This window comes from Elaeis guineensis, chromosome 5, assembly GCF_000442705.2.
Source record: "Elaeis guineensis isolate ETL-2024a chromosome 5, EG11, whole genome shotgun sequence".
In the NCBI taxonomy this organism is placed as follows: Eukaryota; Viridiplantae; Streptophyta; class Magnoliopsida; order Arecales; family Arecaceae; genus Elaeis; species Elaeis guineensis.
In genome coordinates, this window is record NC_025997.2 from 132,787,248 (window position 1) to 132,803,330 (window position 16,083).

A 16,083-nucleotide genomic window follows, 5' to 3' on the forward strand; every position below is an offset into this window, starting at 1 on the left:
TTGGTCGGGGCCTTTTGCCTTCAGAGGCCGAGGCCGTCGGTTCGGCGATCGGTGATCGAGCCGTTGATTCGTCGATCGACGATCGGCCGTGTTGGTTGGGGTCTTTTGCCTTCAGAGGCCGAGGTCGTCGTAGATTCTCCGCTCCTTCGATCTCTATCAGGATCTGCGCACGAGGAGCGGGGAGAGGGGTGTAGGAGTCATACCTGCGATGCGTCGGTCTCGGACTCCATTGTCGGGGCAAGACCCATCTATCGGTGGAGGGCCTGCTGGGTTCAGCATGGGCCCGACCTTTCTTCCATTTTTCTTTTCGGCCCGTGCCTTAAGTCAGGCGCCGGTCGGAAGCTCCTTCGTCCGCGTGCATGTACTTGTACGCGCGCTCCAGCAGTTCGGCGTATGTTCGGGGGAGGGTTTTGTCCAGGGAGTAGATGAATCGGGATGTCCTTAGCCCCCGTTTCATAGCCGAGATGGCCATGTCTCCATTGAGGTCCCAGACCTCAAGCGTGGCCACGTTGAATCGCATCACGAAGTGTCGTAGAGTCTCATTTTCTCTGCTTGAGGGAGAAAAGACTGTCCGAGGTTCATGGTGGCTTCCGACTGGTGCTGAAATGGACCACGAAGGAACGCTCGAGCTGCCTGAAGGAGTGGATACTTCCCGATCGAAGACCGGAGTACCAGGCCCTGGCAGCTTTGCGGAGCGTGACGGGGAAGCCGATGCAAAAGAGAGCATCGGTTGCCCCTTGAATCGTCATGAGAGCTTTGTAGCTTTCCAGATGGTCGATTGGGTCGGTGGAGCCGTCGTAAGACTCCACGTGCGGCATCTTGAACCGACTGGGGATCGGTTCGTCGAGGATGAGTCGGGAGAGAGGTTGGGCAGTCTGAAAGTCGACGTCGTTTGAAGACTTCTGCCCGTCCACCTGCAGCTGTGCGAGCCGACGATCGATTTTCTCGAACCTACGTTCGTAGTCGTCTGTCCGTCGGTGCTGGGAGACCCCAGGAGTGGAGTCTCCAGAAGAGTCCAAGAGAGAGGCGGACGGCGTTCGCGGTCGCTTCTCCTTCCTCGCCCGCTCCAGCAGGGAAGGAGAGAGCTGCTGGGACTGTCGGGCATCGCGCCGTGGCCACCCCTCCTCCTCTCCGCGGGAGCGCTGTTGCGGGCGCTCGTGCGGAGGCGACGGAGATCGGCGCGGGCGTCGGCGGCTGCTCCTGGAGGGCATCGGACGGGCCGTCGGTTGTTTCTGGAGGCCCTTGACCGCATCCGTCAGCACGGTCATCTGCCGTATGATGGCCGCGATCTGCGCCTCCGTGGTCACCGCGGGGTGTGGAGAGCTGGGCTCCGCCGCTGAGAGTGGCAGGGAGGCCTCTTCCCGGCAGAAAGAGCGTCTCACCGACCCGGTGACCCTCGATCGTTGGGCTCTTGTCTTTGTCATCAGTATCTTCCGCTTGGGAAGGTTTGGTGCCGTGTCCCCCTTTCCTGGTGCGCCAATCTGTTGCGGCCAATCCCCTCGTCGCCTGATCGTCGGGAAACGAGCGCCTGCAAAAAGAAAAGTCCGCACTGACCGGAGGCGGCTCCGGCGGGGGACCCTCCGACGGTCAAGTCAGAGAGGTGACTGGGCAACAGTGAAATGAAGACAGAGAGCTCAATCGAGAGAGAGAGAGAGAGGAGCGAGCCTGTGGTTTCGAAGTGGAGAAGTGGAGAAGTGGAGATGTGGAGATCTCCTGTACTGTTGCCTTCCCCGATATTTATAGTGGAGCGTGGTATGGCGTCGTCATTAATGACGCGGATAATTGAGTAATTGTCAACTCACTGTAGACTGTCAGAGTCGCCGTGAAAGTATCACATCGCCGTGGGGCTGTCAAATCGCTAGGGTTGACAATGCCCTCGATGGGATAATGCCCTTAGGTGGCAGTGCCGCATGTCGCTGTCAGGGCTGACAGGCTCTGGCGGCTGTACGGCGATCGGAGGATTCGACCGACCCTAGGTCGGTGGCCAGCTGTGTGGCACCGGATGGAGATTCGGGCCCCTCCGATGGTCAGCCGGGCATATTGCGAGAGTCGGCCATCAGACTTCCTGGTTCAGTCGGTCGGGAGAGTGGAAAAGGTCTGTCCGACCGACATATCCTCCGTCGGTAAAGGGCCGTTAATCGATCGGTGATGGCGTTCGATCGATCGGTCGGTCGGTCGGTCGGTCGGTCGGTCGGTCGGTCGACCAGTCGGTCGGTCGGTCGGTCGGTCGGTCCGATTATAAGTCGACACGAGCGGGGTCGGTCGGGGTCGTCAGTCGGAGTCGTCCGTCGGGGTCGTCGGTCGGAGTCGTTCGTCGGGGTCGTCGGTCGGAGTCGTCCGTCGGACTCATCCGTCGGAGTCGTCGGTCGGGGTCGTCCGTCGGGGTCGTCCGTCGGAGTCGTCGGTCGGACTCATCCGTCAGAGTCGTCGGTCGGAGTCGTCCGTCGGGATCGTCCGTCGGGGTCATCCGTCGGGGTCGTCCGTCGGAGTCGTCGGTCGGGCTCATCCGTCAGAGTCGTCGGTCGGAGTCGTCCGTCGGGGTCGTCCGTCGGGGTCGTCCGTCGGTATATCCCAACAGTTGCCCCCCCACTCCTGAGCTCGATGTCGTGTTGGCTCGCGTGAACATGTGGGCAACGGCTTCGGACGAAAGGAGTGGTTTTCCATCTTTTCTTGCCCCGACTCTGGCGATCACATCAACGAACGATCCAATATCGGTCGTCCCGACTGTAGGTCGAGCATGCACGTCGGGTCGGAGATCGGCCAACCTCCGAACGTTGCTCGTCGACACGATCATTCCGCAGAATCTGATAGTCGAGTAGCATCCGACGTATTCGGATAGGATAACGATGGCAAGTCGAATATCCATTGTCCGGCCCTTGGTCGGACGTATGCGTCGGGATGTATGATAAATGGTGGCAAGCCGAATATCCTTCGATCGGTCGTGACCAGATCGGTATGTCGCGAATACGACTGCGGTCGTCTTGGCGTTTTGCCTTTCTTAGTCGAAGCTAAGTCGGCAAGTTAGCCAGCCGCATTAGTCGAAGCCCTTTGCCTTCAGAGGTGGGGGCCGTCGTAGATATTCCGCTCCTTCGATCTCCGTTGTAGAATCCGATATGTCCTTGACGATCGAGACGTAGATTGAGCAATTGGTTTGGCGATTCGTCGATCAGGCCGACGACGGAGTCATAGATTCGGCGATCGGCAATCGAGCCATGTTGGTCGGGGCCTTTTGCCTTTAGAGGCCGAGGCCGTCGATTTCGGCGATCGATGATCGAGCCGTTGATTCGGCGATCGACGATCGGCCGTGTTGGTCGGGGCCTTTTGCCTTCAGAGGTCGAGGCCGTCGATTTCGGCGATCGATGATCGAGCCGTTGATTCGGCGATCGACGATCGACCGTGTTGGTCGGGGCTTTTTGCCTTCAGAGGCTGAGGCCGTCGGTTCAACGATCGATGATCGAGTCATGTTGGTCGGGGCCTTTTGCCTTCAAAGGCTGAGGCCGTCGATTTCGGCGATCGATGATCGAGCCGTTGATTCGGCGATCGACGATCGGTCGTGTTGGTTGGGGCCTTTTACCTTCAGAGGCCGAGGCCGTCGGTTCGACGATCGATGATCAAGTCATGTTGGTCGGGGCCTTTTGCCTTCAGAGGCCGAGGCCGTCGGTTCGGCGATCGGTGATCGAGCCGTTGATTCGTCGATCGACGATCGGCCGTGTTGGTTGGGGTCTTTTGCCTTCAGAGGCCGAGGTCGTCGTAGATTCTCCGCTCCTTCGATCTCTATCAGGATCTGCGCACGAGGAGCGGGGAGAGGGGTGTAGGAGTCATACCTGCGATGCGTCGGTCTCGGACTCCATTGTCGGGGCAAGACCCATCTATCGGTGGAGGGCCTGCTGGGTTCAGCATGGGCCCGACCTTTCTTCCATTTTTCTTTTCGGCCCGTGCCTTAAGTCAGGCGCCGGTCGGAAGCTCCTTCGTCCGCGTGCATGTACTTGTACGCGCGCTCCAGCAGTTCGGCGTATGTTCGGGGGAGGGTTTTGTCCAGGGAGTAGATGAATCGGGATGTCCTTAGCCCCCGTTTCATAGCCGAGATGGCCATGTCTCCATTGAGGTCCCAGACCTCAAGCGTGGCCACGTTGAATCGCATCACGAAGTGTCGTAGAGTCTCATTTTCTCTCTGCTTGAGGGAGAAAAGACTGTCCGAGGTTCATGGTGGCTTCCGACTGGTGCTGAAATGGACCACGAAGGAACGCTCGAGCTGCCTGAAGGAGTGGATACTTCCCGATCGAAGACCGGAGTACCAGGCCCTGGCAGCTTTGCGGAGCGTGACGGGGAAGCCGATGCAAAAGAGAGCATCGGTTGCCCCTTGAATCGTCATGAGAGCTTTGTAGCTTTCCAGATGGTCGATTGGGTCGGTGGAGCCGTCGTAAGACTCCACGTGCGGCATCTTGAACCGACTGGGGATCGGTTCGTCGAGGATGAGTCGGGAGAGAGGTTGGGCAGTCTGAAAGTCGACGTCGTTTGAAGACTTCTGCCCGTCCACCTGCAGCTGTGCGAGCCGACGATCGATTTTCTCGAACCTACGTTCGTAGTCGTCTGTCCGTCGGTGCTGGGAGACCCCAGGAGTGGAGTCTCCAGAAGAGTCCAAGAGAGAGGCGGACGGCGTTCGCGGTCGCTTCTCCTTCCTCGCCCGCTCCAGCAGGGAAGGAGAGAGCTGCTGGGACTGTCGGGCATCGCGCCGTGGCCACCCCTCCTCCTCTCCGCGGGAGCGCTGTTGCGGGCGCTCGTGCGGAGGCGACGGGGATCGGCGCGGGCGTCGGCGGCTGCTCCTGGAGGGCATCGGACGGGCCGTCGGTTGTTTCTGGAGGCCCTTGACCGCATCCGTCAGCACGGTCATCTGCCGTATGATGGCCGCGATCTGCGCCTCCGTGGTCACCGCGGGGTGTGGAGAGCTGGGCTCCGCCGCTGAGAGTGGCAGGGAGGCCTCTTCCCGGCAGAAAGAGCGTCTCACCGACCCGGTGACCCTCGATCGTTGGGCTCTTGTCTTTGTCATCAGTATCTTCCGCTTGGGAAGGTTTGGTGCCGTGTCCCCCTTTCCTGGTGCGCCAATCTGTTGCGGCCAATCCCCTCGTCGCCTGATCGTCGGGAAACGAGCGCCTGCAAAAAGAAAAGTCCGCACTGACCGGAGGCGGCTCCGGCGGGGGACCCTCCGACGGTCAAGTCAGAGAGGTGACTGGGCAACAGTGAAATGAAGACAGAGAGCTCAATCGAGAGAGAGAGAGAGAGGAGCGAGCCTGTGGTTTCGAAGTGGAGAAGTGGAGAAGTGGAGATGTGGAGATCTCCTGCACTGTTGCCTTCCCCGATATTTATAGTGGAGCGTGGTATGGCGTCGTCATTAATGACGCGGATAATTGAGTAATTGTCAACTCACTGTAGACTGTCAGAGTCGCCGTGAAAGTATCACATCGCCGTGGGGCTGTCAAATCGCTAGGGTTGACAATGCCCTCGATGGGATAATGCCCTTAGGTGGCAGTGCCGCATGTCGCTGTCAGGGCTGACAGGCTCTGGCGGCCGTACGGCGATCGGAGGATTCGACCGACCCTAGGTCGGTGGCCAGCTGTGTGGCACCGGATGGAGATTCGGGCCCCTCCGATGGTCAGCCGGGCATATTGCGAGAGTCGGCCATCAGACTTCCTGGTTCAGTCGGTCGGGAGAGTGGAAAAGGTCTGTCCGACCGACATATCCTCCGTCGGTAAAGGGCCGTTAATCGATCGGTGATGGCGTTTGGTCGATCGGTCGGTCGGCCAGTCGGTCGGTCGGTCGGCCAGTCGGTCGGTCGGCCAGCCGGCCGGTCGGTCGGTCGGTCGGTCAGTCGGTCGGTCGGTCGGTCCGATTATAAGTCGGCACGAGCGGGGTCAGTCGGGGTCGTCCGTCGGAGTCGTCCGTCGGGGTCGTCGGTCGGAGTCGTCCGTCGGGGTCGTCGGTCGGAGTCGTCCGTCGGACCCATCCGTCAGAGTCGTCGGTCGGAGTCGTCCGTCGGGGTCATCCATCGGGGTCGTCCGTCGGAGTCGTCGGTCGGACTCATCCGTCAGAGTCGTCGGTCGGAGTCGTCCGTCGGGGTCATCCGTCGGAGTCGTCGGTCGGGCTCATCCGTCAGAGTCGTCGGTCGGAGTCGTCCGTCGGGATCGTCCGTCGGGGTCGTCCGTCGGTATATCCCAACAGTTGCCCCCCCCACTCCTGAGCCCGATGTCGTGTTGGCTCGCGTGAACATGTGGGCAACGGCTTCGGACGAAAGGAGTGGTTTTTCGTCTTTTCTTGCCCCGACTCTGGCGATCACATCAACGAACGATCCAATATCGGTCGTCCCGACTGTAGGTCGAGCATGCACGTCGGGTCGGAGGTCGGCCAACCTCCGAACGTTGCTCATCGACACGATCATTCCGCAGAATCTGATAGTCGAGTAGCATCCGACGTGTTCGGATAGGATAACGATGGCAAGTCGAATATCTATTGTCCAGCCCTTGGTCGGACGTATGCGTCGGGATGTATGATAAACGGTGGCAAGCCGAATATCCTTCGATCGGTCGTGACCAGGTCGATATGTCGCGAATACGACTGCGGTCGTCTTAGCGTTTTGCCTTTCTTAGTCGAAGCTAAGTCGGCAAGTTAGCCAGCCGCATTAGTCGAAGCCCTTTGCCTTCAGAGGTGGGGGCCGTCGTAGATATTCCGCTCCTTCGATCTCCGTCGTAGAATTCGATATGTCCTCGACGATCGAGACGTAGATTGAGCAATTGGTTCGGCGATTCGTCGATCAGGCCGACGATGGAGTCATAGATTCGGTGATCGGCAATCGAGCCATGTTGGTCGGGGCCTTTTGCCTTTAGAGGCTGAGGCCGTCGATTTCGGCGATCGGTGATCGAGCCGTTGATTCGGCGATCGACGATCGGCCGTGTTGGTCGGGGCCTTTTGCCTTCAGAGGCCGAGGCCGTCGATTTCGGCGATCGGTGATCGAGCCGTTGATTCGGTGATCGATGATCGACCGTGTTGGTCGGAGCCTTTTGCCTTCAGAGGCCGAGGCCATCGGTTCGACGATCGATGATCTAGTCATTTTGGTCGGGGTCTTTTGCCTTCAAAGGCTGAGGCCGTCGATTTCGGCGATCGGTGATTGAGCCGTTGATTCGGCGATCGACGATCGGCCGTGTTGGTTGGAGCCTTTTGCCTTCAGAGGTCGAGGCCGTCGGTTCGACGATCGATGATCGAGTCATGTTGGTCGGGGCCTTTTGCCTTCAGAGGCCGAGGCCGTCGGTTCGGCGATCGATGATCGAGCCGTTGATTCGGCGATCGACCGTGTTGGTCGGGGCCTTTTGCCTTCAGAGGCCGAGGTCGTCGTAGATTCTCCGCTCCTTCGATCTCTATCAGGATCTGCGCACGAGGAGCGGGGAGAGGGGTGTAGGAGTCATACCTGCGATGTGTCGGTCTCGGACTCCATTGTCGGGGCAAGACCCATCTATCGGTGGAGGGCCTGCTGGGTTCAGCATGGGCCCGACCTTTCTTCCATTTTTCTTTTCGGCCCGTGCCTTAAGTCAGGCGCCGGTCGGAAGCTCCTTCGTCCGCGCGCATGTACTTGTACGCGCGCTCCAGCAGTTCGACGTATGTTCGGGGAAGGGTTTTGTCCAGGGAGTAGGTGAATCGGGATGTCCTTAGCCCCCATTTCATGGCCGAGATGGTCATGTCTCCATTGAGGTCCCGGACCTCAAGCGTGGCCGCGTTGAATCGCATCACGAAGTGTCGTAGAGTCTCATTTTCTCTCTGCTTGAGAGAGAAAAGACTGTCCGAGGTTCGTGGTGGCTTCCGACTGGTGCTGAAATGGACCACGATGGAATGCTCGAGCTGCCCGAAGGAGTGGATACTTCCCGATCGAAGATCGGAGTACCAGGCCCTGACAGCTTTGCGGAGCGTGGCGGGGAAGCCGATGCAAAGGAGAGCGTCGGTTGCCCCTTGAATCGTCATGAGAGCTTTGTAGCTTTCCAGATGGTCGATTGGGTCGGTGGAGCCGTCGTAAGACTCCACGTGCGGCATCTTGAACCGACTGGGGATCGGTTCGTCGAGGATGAGTCGGGAGAGAGGTTGGGCGGTCTGGAAGTCGACGTCGTTTGAAGACTTCTGCCCGTCCACCTGCAGCTGTGCGAGCCGACGGTCGATTTTCTCGAACCTGCGTTCGTAGTCGTCTGTCCGTCGGTGCTGGGAGACCCCAGGAGTGGAGTCTCCAGAAGAGTCCGAGAGAGAGGTGGACGGCGTTCGCGGTCGCTTCTCCTTCCTCGCCCGCTCCAGCAGGAAAGGAGAGAGCTGCTGGGACTGTCGGGCATCGCGCCGTGGCCGCCCCTCCTCCTCTCTGCGGGAGCGCTGTTGCGGGCGCTCGCGCGAAGGCGACGGGGATCGGCGCGGGCGTCGGCGGCTGCTCCTGGAGGGCATCGGACGGGCCGCCGGTTGTTGCTGGAGGCTCTTGATTGCATTCGTCAGCACGGTCATCTGCCGTACGATGGCCGCGATCTGCGCCTCCTTGGTCACCACGGGGTATGGAGAGCTGGGCTCCACCGCTGAGGGTGGCGGGGAGGCCTCTTCCCGACGGGAAGAGAATCTCGCCGACCCGGTGACCCTCGATCGTTGGGCTCTTGTCTTTGTCATCAGTATCTTCCGCTTGGGAAGGCTTGGTGCCGTATCCCCCCTTCCTGGCGCGCCAATCTGTTGCGGCCAATCCCCTCGTCGCCTGATCGCCGAGAAACGAGCGCCTGCAAAAAGAAAAGTCCGCACTGACCGGAGGCGGCTCCGGCGGGGGACCCTCCGACGGTCAAGTCAGAGAGGTGACTGGGCAACAGTGAAATAAAGACAGAGAGCTCAATCGAGAGAGAGAGAGAGGAGCGAGCCTGTGGTTTCGAAGTGGAGAAGTGGAGATGTGGAGATGTGGAGATCCCCTGCACTGTTGCCTTCCCCGATATTTATAGTGGAGCGTGGTATGGCGCCGTCATTAATGACGCGGACAATTGAGGAATTGTCAACTCACTGTAGACTGTCAGAGTCGTCGTGAAAGTATCACATCGCCGTGGGGCTGTCAAATCGCTAGGGTTGACAATGCCCTTGGCGAGATAATGCCCTTAGGTGGCAGTGCCGCATGTCGCTGTCAGGGCTGACAGGCTCTGGCGGCTGTACGACGATCGGAGGAGTCGACCGACCCTAGGTCGGTGGCCAGCTGTGTGGCGCCGGATGGAGATTCGGGCCCCTCCGATGGTCAGCCGGGCATGTTGCGAGAGTCGGCCATCAGACTTCCTGGTTCAGTCGGTCGGGAGAGTGGAAAAGGTCTGTCCGACCGACATATCCTCCGTCGGTAAAGGACCGTTAATCGGTCGGTGATGGCGTTCGATCGATCGGTCGGTCGGCCAGTCGGTCGGTCGGTCGGTCAGTCGGTCGGTCGGTCGGTCGGCCAGTCGGCCGGTCGGCCGATCGGTCGGTCGGTCGGTCGATCGGTCGGTCGGTCGGTCGGTCCGATTATAAGTCGGCACGAGCGGGGTCGGTCGGGGTCGTCCGTCGGAGTCGTCCGTCGGGGTCGTCCGTCGGACTCATCCGTCGGAGTCGTCGGTCGGGGTCGTCCGTCGAGGTCGTCCGTCGGAGTCCGTCAGAATCGTCGATCGGAGTCGTCCGTCGGGGTCGTCCGTCGGAGTCGTCGGTCGGACTCATCCGTCAGAGTCGTCGGTCGGAGTCGTCCGTCGGGATCGTCCGTCGGTATATCCCAACAGCTCTAAACTAATTTTTTTAATGGCCAACCTCTGTTCTTTTCTTCATTGTGCCGATCCAATTTCAAACAACTTGCCATATTTCGCTGCTGTCGAAATCAGACAGTGCGCCACTAATGCTGCAACTCTCATTGACCTTCGTGAACCTACTCACAGAACAGACTCCCAACATTCGAACCGGTCCTCATCATTAGATAGTGCCGTCCTGACTCCTGACTTCCGATCTAAACACCAACGCCATCAGGCATCAGCTGGTCCTGATCCCAATCAGCCAGCGGAGACCTTTTGAGCCGGCTGCAACTCCTCAACCAGAAGTCCGCGTTCCCCGGGGCCAGGAGCCTTTCCACACTCGGCGGGCGGGAATGTTGAAAGACCGACCGAGGCCGTTGAAATATCGAACACCCCGGCCCCAATCCAGAATACGGCAGTTTGATCTAAGTTGTTGAGCCTTGAGAGATACAAAGACACCTCATTTCTCTTCCCATATGGAAACTCCACATATAATCAACCTATAAATAAACAGACGAGACGTACTTGCTGGCGAGCTATATTAGAAACTAGAAAGCACATCCCACTATTTTGGACAACAGTGACAAACATCGGCACATCACTGACAAACAAGCTTCAAAAAGCAGCCCACGCACAATAATATGGGGTCCTACTCTATACCAGAGGCATGAACACGGTGAAATCCAATAATATCTGCAAGAACTCAAACCTCATCCATGGATTACATCACAAGTAATTTCACATCCAAAGATTAAGCGTACTATAAAAGGGTAACAAGCTGCACATGGTTAGATCAAATCTTTGACAGGTTATCTGTTAATAATTTTCGTGTTGGGAGTGCATATATAACCAAACAAGCTATCAGTATGATCTAAAATCCATGGCCAAGAAAGGTTACAGTCAAAATGGACAGAGAAGACTTCAGACGGCATATTCTATACTTCTTTATGACAGCAACAGGATAACTGAAAAATACAATTTGTCTTTTGCCTACAATCCCGACAGCGTGAATTGGTTGATGTAATAATTCTTCAGAAAATAGCTTGCTTGGAGAGGTTGATGTGGTTCATAGACCCTTTCAAATCTTCAGATAGACTAACAGAGTTCAAATAAACTTGAGTAAACTTTAGAAGATCATCAATGAAAATAACCACTTACAGTTCGTTTGGAGATAAAGTGAGTCATGAACAACTTGGATGGCTCCTCAAATCAAACCTGGTGTTATGATTAATTGATACACAATCATCTAATCCTCGTTATAACAAAGTCCAGTGAAATCCATATACAATATGAGGAAATAAATTAAAATAGAATATCAAAGTTTTATATGTCAAAAAAGATCAAAATGCAAAAAAGAACAATTACTGGAAATCTTGAGAAGCAGAACGTAGATGAACTCCCAACAAACCATCAAAAGATGTTCTATCTATGTGATCTCCTACAATATTCTTCTTCTTCTTCCCTTGTGTAATAATGGGTGGATGAATCTCTGTCAGGCCTCGGCCATCTGCCACTTCCTCGTCTATATGGATCATCTTCTTGATTTGGTTCTAATTTGGACCTTTCGATGTGCCTGTCCCATCTTTGCATTGTGATATCATCTTCTGATTTTCTTTCATCCCTCAGTCTCTCTCCAAATTTCCCACTTCCCCATCTTTCCTGATTTTTCAGCATCAAGTCACTTCGTTCTCACTGGTCATGACTGTACTCTTCAAAGGTATCTGATCTCAAAGAGTGGTGGCCATCTTTATCTGTTGATTTAGACTTTGACCGGCCCTCTATTATCCTACCCTGCCGAGTCTGGTCTGGGGCACATTGGAAGAAAGTTTTCTGGCTCTTCGGATGATCCGCATACCTCTTGTTATCCCATCTCGAATTGCTCTCCTTGGGACCCCAAGCTGAGTCTGCGCATCTCTGAGATTTATAAGACAAACAAATGTAAGCATCTCTGATGATCAAAAAATAAATTAACACAATCGGACTGAAAAAAGAAAAGGAAAAGAACACCCAATGCAGTTCAATATATTTCAATAATCTGGTGCCACATCCCCTTCAAGATTGTGTAGTAACTAATATAACAAAATTATAACCAAGAAGGAAACTAGTCACATTTTTTCAATAGTTACTGCTTGGTAGAAGACATTGGTAAGCGGCAAAGTTTCTAAAGGCTGAGATTTTGGCTCTCAGTATGGGACCAATACCGACACAGACCAAGAACTGCTTATCTCAGCCATAATGGTGCCTAGTAAGAATCCAAACTGGCGGAGATATCCTGAGCTTTCAGTTTTCATATAATACTAAAATACCAATAAATCCACTGATATGGAACTGCAAAAGATTATTGCCATTATAAGTTTATCAAAGGATCTAATTTAGATAAAAATCCCAAAATCATGGGATCCCCTTTCTCTGCGCCTCCTCCAACTTCCACTCCTAGTTCCTACCCTACCCATCTATCCACCACCATGGCTGCTCCTCCACTGATCATTAGCTCTCCACCATATTCTTCCTTGCAAAGAAGACCTTCCACCATTTCCTCATATCCTTCTTTGCTCTTCTTCCTCTCTCTCCTATTTACCTTTCCCCTTTTCCTGTCAGGACTTACCCCAGCATCCTACTACGCCACCTACCATTGCTCCAACAACCACCATCTATGGCCCATCACCCGTCTCTTATGCACAAAGCAATGGTCATAATTAAATGTTTCAAATAATAAGCACTATATCACAGGTTAAGAAAAGATTAAATGATATCATCTCATATATGAATCTCATATTGGCTGATATATTGGAATTTATGGGCCCGTATCTGCCAAAAATATAAGAACAGTGGATATTTCACTTATATCAGATCAGTCAGTGACAGATACAATACAAATCAATATCTTCACCAAAATCTCAGCAAACAAAGAGGAGTCCTCCCCCAATAGTCCTGAACCCCAAACCCCTGGTCAAGCCAAGATTTAACACAGCATACCTAGATAAATCAATCCAGTTGATTGATATTCTCATTCAATCAGGTCTCCCAAAAGTTGACACATGAACTAAGTAGAAACATGGCCTAATCATTTAAACCTAACCTAGCCCCTAAAAATTGTGATTCCTAACCGGTATCTTAAATGCCATTGGGAAGGAAAAACAGAACTTGGGACACTTTGAAAAATATATCTAAACAGTGAAGCATATAATAATTACAAGAGAATAATACTAGTATGAAACAGTGCATTCCAACTCGCACTCACATACATACATCTTAAGAACAAGCAAAGCATAAAGATGTGAAGACTCATTCATGAAAGAAATTCAACTTGCCTGGTATGTTCAATACTAGATGCCACACAATGTCTGCTTGGTGTCAGGAAACTTAGTGCCAAATGACTTGCTTGCAATCCTTAAGTTTTGAAGTACTTCTAAGGCCAAGATGCACATGATTAAGCTATCAAGTGTAAATTGTTTGCACATCATTTACATTGCCCACCTCAAGTAAAACTTAAATAGTTAGGCTGTTTCATAGAATCAGCCATTTTATATTAACAATCTCATACAGCTAACCAAAAATTTGTAAAGATCTTGCATGATTACATACTTTATACAAACACATACAGAACCATGCTATTATTCATTCAAGCCAGATAGTTTACTAGTAATATCATAGTGTCAGGCATCTTATAATGCCAAAAAAAGAAGCAAAATCCCATAAATGCAAACTAATTTACTATATCAATGATATGGACACGCTAAAATTTGAACAAGTCATGACTATCTCATCAAATACCTGCTCATCATGAGAAAATTTGCATGAAGCTCCTCGATGGCATTCACCTCTTTGGTAAGCACGACATACACCCCGTGCCTCCCTCTTTTGTTGCTCTTTCTCCTCATCTTCTTCTTCCTTTTTCTTGTAGTTACTGACATGATCAACCCTTACAATTCGACCAAGAAGCTTGGCCCCATTTAAGTTATCTGAAAAGAAGATTGATGTAAGATTGCTTTTAATCAATACAGCCTGCAAGATATCAAACAAGAGAACATATCCATAGCAGCAATAAATTCGGATCAACTTACCTACAGCAAGAATTGTACTCCTTTGATCTTCATATGCTAAGAAGGCAAAACCTTTGGATTTCCCAGTACTCTTATCTCTAACAAGGTTAACATCAACAATCTCCCCATACCTGAAAGTTGCTCAAGAGCAAGGACACGGAGACCACAAATTATAAAAGCACTGACTCAACATTGCATCGCAGATTGGGAAAGCACCCAGAGAATGCCAAGGCTTTTGACAAATTTGCAAGAAGGTAATCTAAAGTTATCGCAAAAAGACCATGAATGAGGTGCAAAGGATCAGGATGAAACAAGCGGTGAAGACAATTTTAAAAGAGTCGAGCAAGAAGAGATTCAATCACAGCGACAATAGACAAGCAACAAGAGCAATTCCCGGCAAAAAGTAGCAGCCAGGAGTTACGGACTGAAACAACGATAGATGCTAATGAACCATCATATTACGACAATAAGTGCAGGCTTAGAAATAAACAATATTCTAGTTTCACGTTCACATATTAGATGGTGCGAGCTAATCTCGGAACCTAGCAAATCAGAGCTCATGGAGGACGACGAGTCCTGGATCTCATAAACCTACCCAAAAAAACAGGACTTCTCTACTTTTTGGTGGCGGGGGAAATTTCCTTTTTGTTCTTCTGGTCTAATAAATTAGATCGTTGCTGACTAATGAATGAATGCCTGATCCAGCACAATGTTTTTATTCTGAATACAAAACTTTCCATGATTTCTATCTGTCCGACAAATCCTTGCTCTGGGCTAAAGGAATCAAGGAAGTTTAGAATCACCTCGAGGATCGAATGAGTAAGAAGAAGGAAGAAGGAAGATGGGCTCCCGTCCCGGCCTCGATCTCGGCACCCAGGGTGAGGAATCGTGCTCCATCGTTTTGGTTTTACATGGTGGTAAGGGAAGGGAGGGGCTTATCCAAGAAGAGTGAAGAGAGAAGATGTGTGAATGGGAGGAGAGGGCGTACTGGGCGAAGACGGCGAGGAGGTCGCCTTCGGTGAGGTCGTAGGGGATGCCGCCGACGAAGATGTAGGCGGAGTCCTTGTACCTCGTGTGCCACGACGCCTCCTCCGAGATCCCTAATGCCGCCTCCGTCGAATTTATCTTCTGCGTCCGCTTCACCAGCGTCAAAGGATTCATCTCCCTCTTCCTCGAGCGGCCGACCGACTGCGGAAGGCGAGGTCGAGGAGGGTTGCGTGAAGCTGGACAAGGCCGCCCAAACCGAAACCTGGATCCTTTTCTTTTGTTTCTCGGCAAGCTTCGATTCTCAACCGTTGTGATCCTTTTCAAGGCTGATCAAAGTCAATAAACAGCTGCGCTGCGCTCCTTCCCTCTTAATTTATGCACGCACTATTGCTGCTGGTATGTCCGCCGGCACGGATGTTTTATCAGTTGAATTTGACTTCTAATATATAATTTAATTATCATTTAATCAAACTTAATTTTTTGAGCCCAACATATGTTCTGAATCAATTATAATAAATTTAATTAATTAAAAAAAATTATTTTTAATCAAATTTAGATTAAAAATCAATTTTAATCTGAATTAATCTTTTGATGGGATAAGATAAGTGCAAATATAAATATAGAGATATTTTAGTCCTTTCTCCAACTCTCAGAAAAATATGAATGATTCCCATCGATTGTCCATATTAAAAAGAGTGAGGAAAAAGAAGATTAGATGCCTCAAAAAAGAAGATCAGACATCGACTACGAAATCATGGTATTGGATGCACAATGATGCAAGATATAATTTATTTATGATTTTATTTTTGTATGAACATAGGAGCACAATTCAAACATAATAGTTTTAAAATTATCTAACAATACCATGCCAAATGATCACCTTTGACCTGGAGAAACTTCGACAGCCTCCTTCAAACCATAGGAATTAATAATCTTTACAAAGTATGAGCAAACTTCTGCCATCCAAATATTTCCCCCTAACCGAAAAAGCATGCATGCTTGCAAGCATATGATACTTCTTTTCCCAAGGCTTATATTGCTACGAAACCTATATTCAGCAAACAATCTGTTAAACGATTCCATTCACTAATATGTATGCATGATGTAGTCAAGATGGGCAATCTTTTCCATCATTCCCCTGTTGTTGCCCATCTCCGGTGAGATGGTCGGCGGTGAGCCGAGCTGTTGTGCCAGGATGGTGGACAACAGAAAACCTACAAAACAAGTCCTCTTGTTGAAAGTTATTCGATGGAAAACCTTTC

The 16,083-nt window shown here is 52.2% G+C and overlaps 1 pseudogene; it reads right to left on the minus strand.

The window, feature by feature from the left end:
• Nucleotides 1-10,895: 10,895 nt before the first annotated feature.
• On the minus strand, nt 10,896-15,131 carry LOC105046240 (zinc finger CCCH domain-containing protein 25-like; annotated as a pseudogene).
• Between the last annotated feature and the right edge of the window lie 952 nt (nt 15,132-16,083).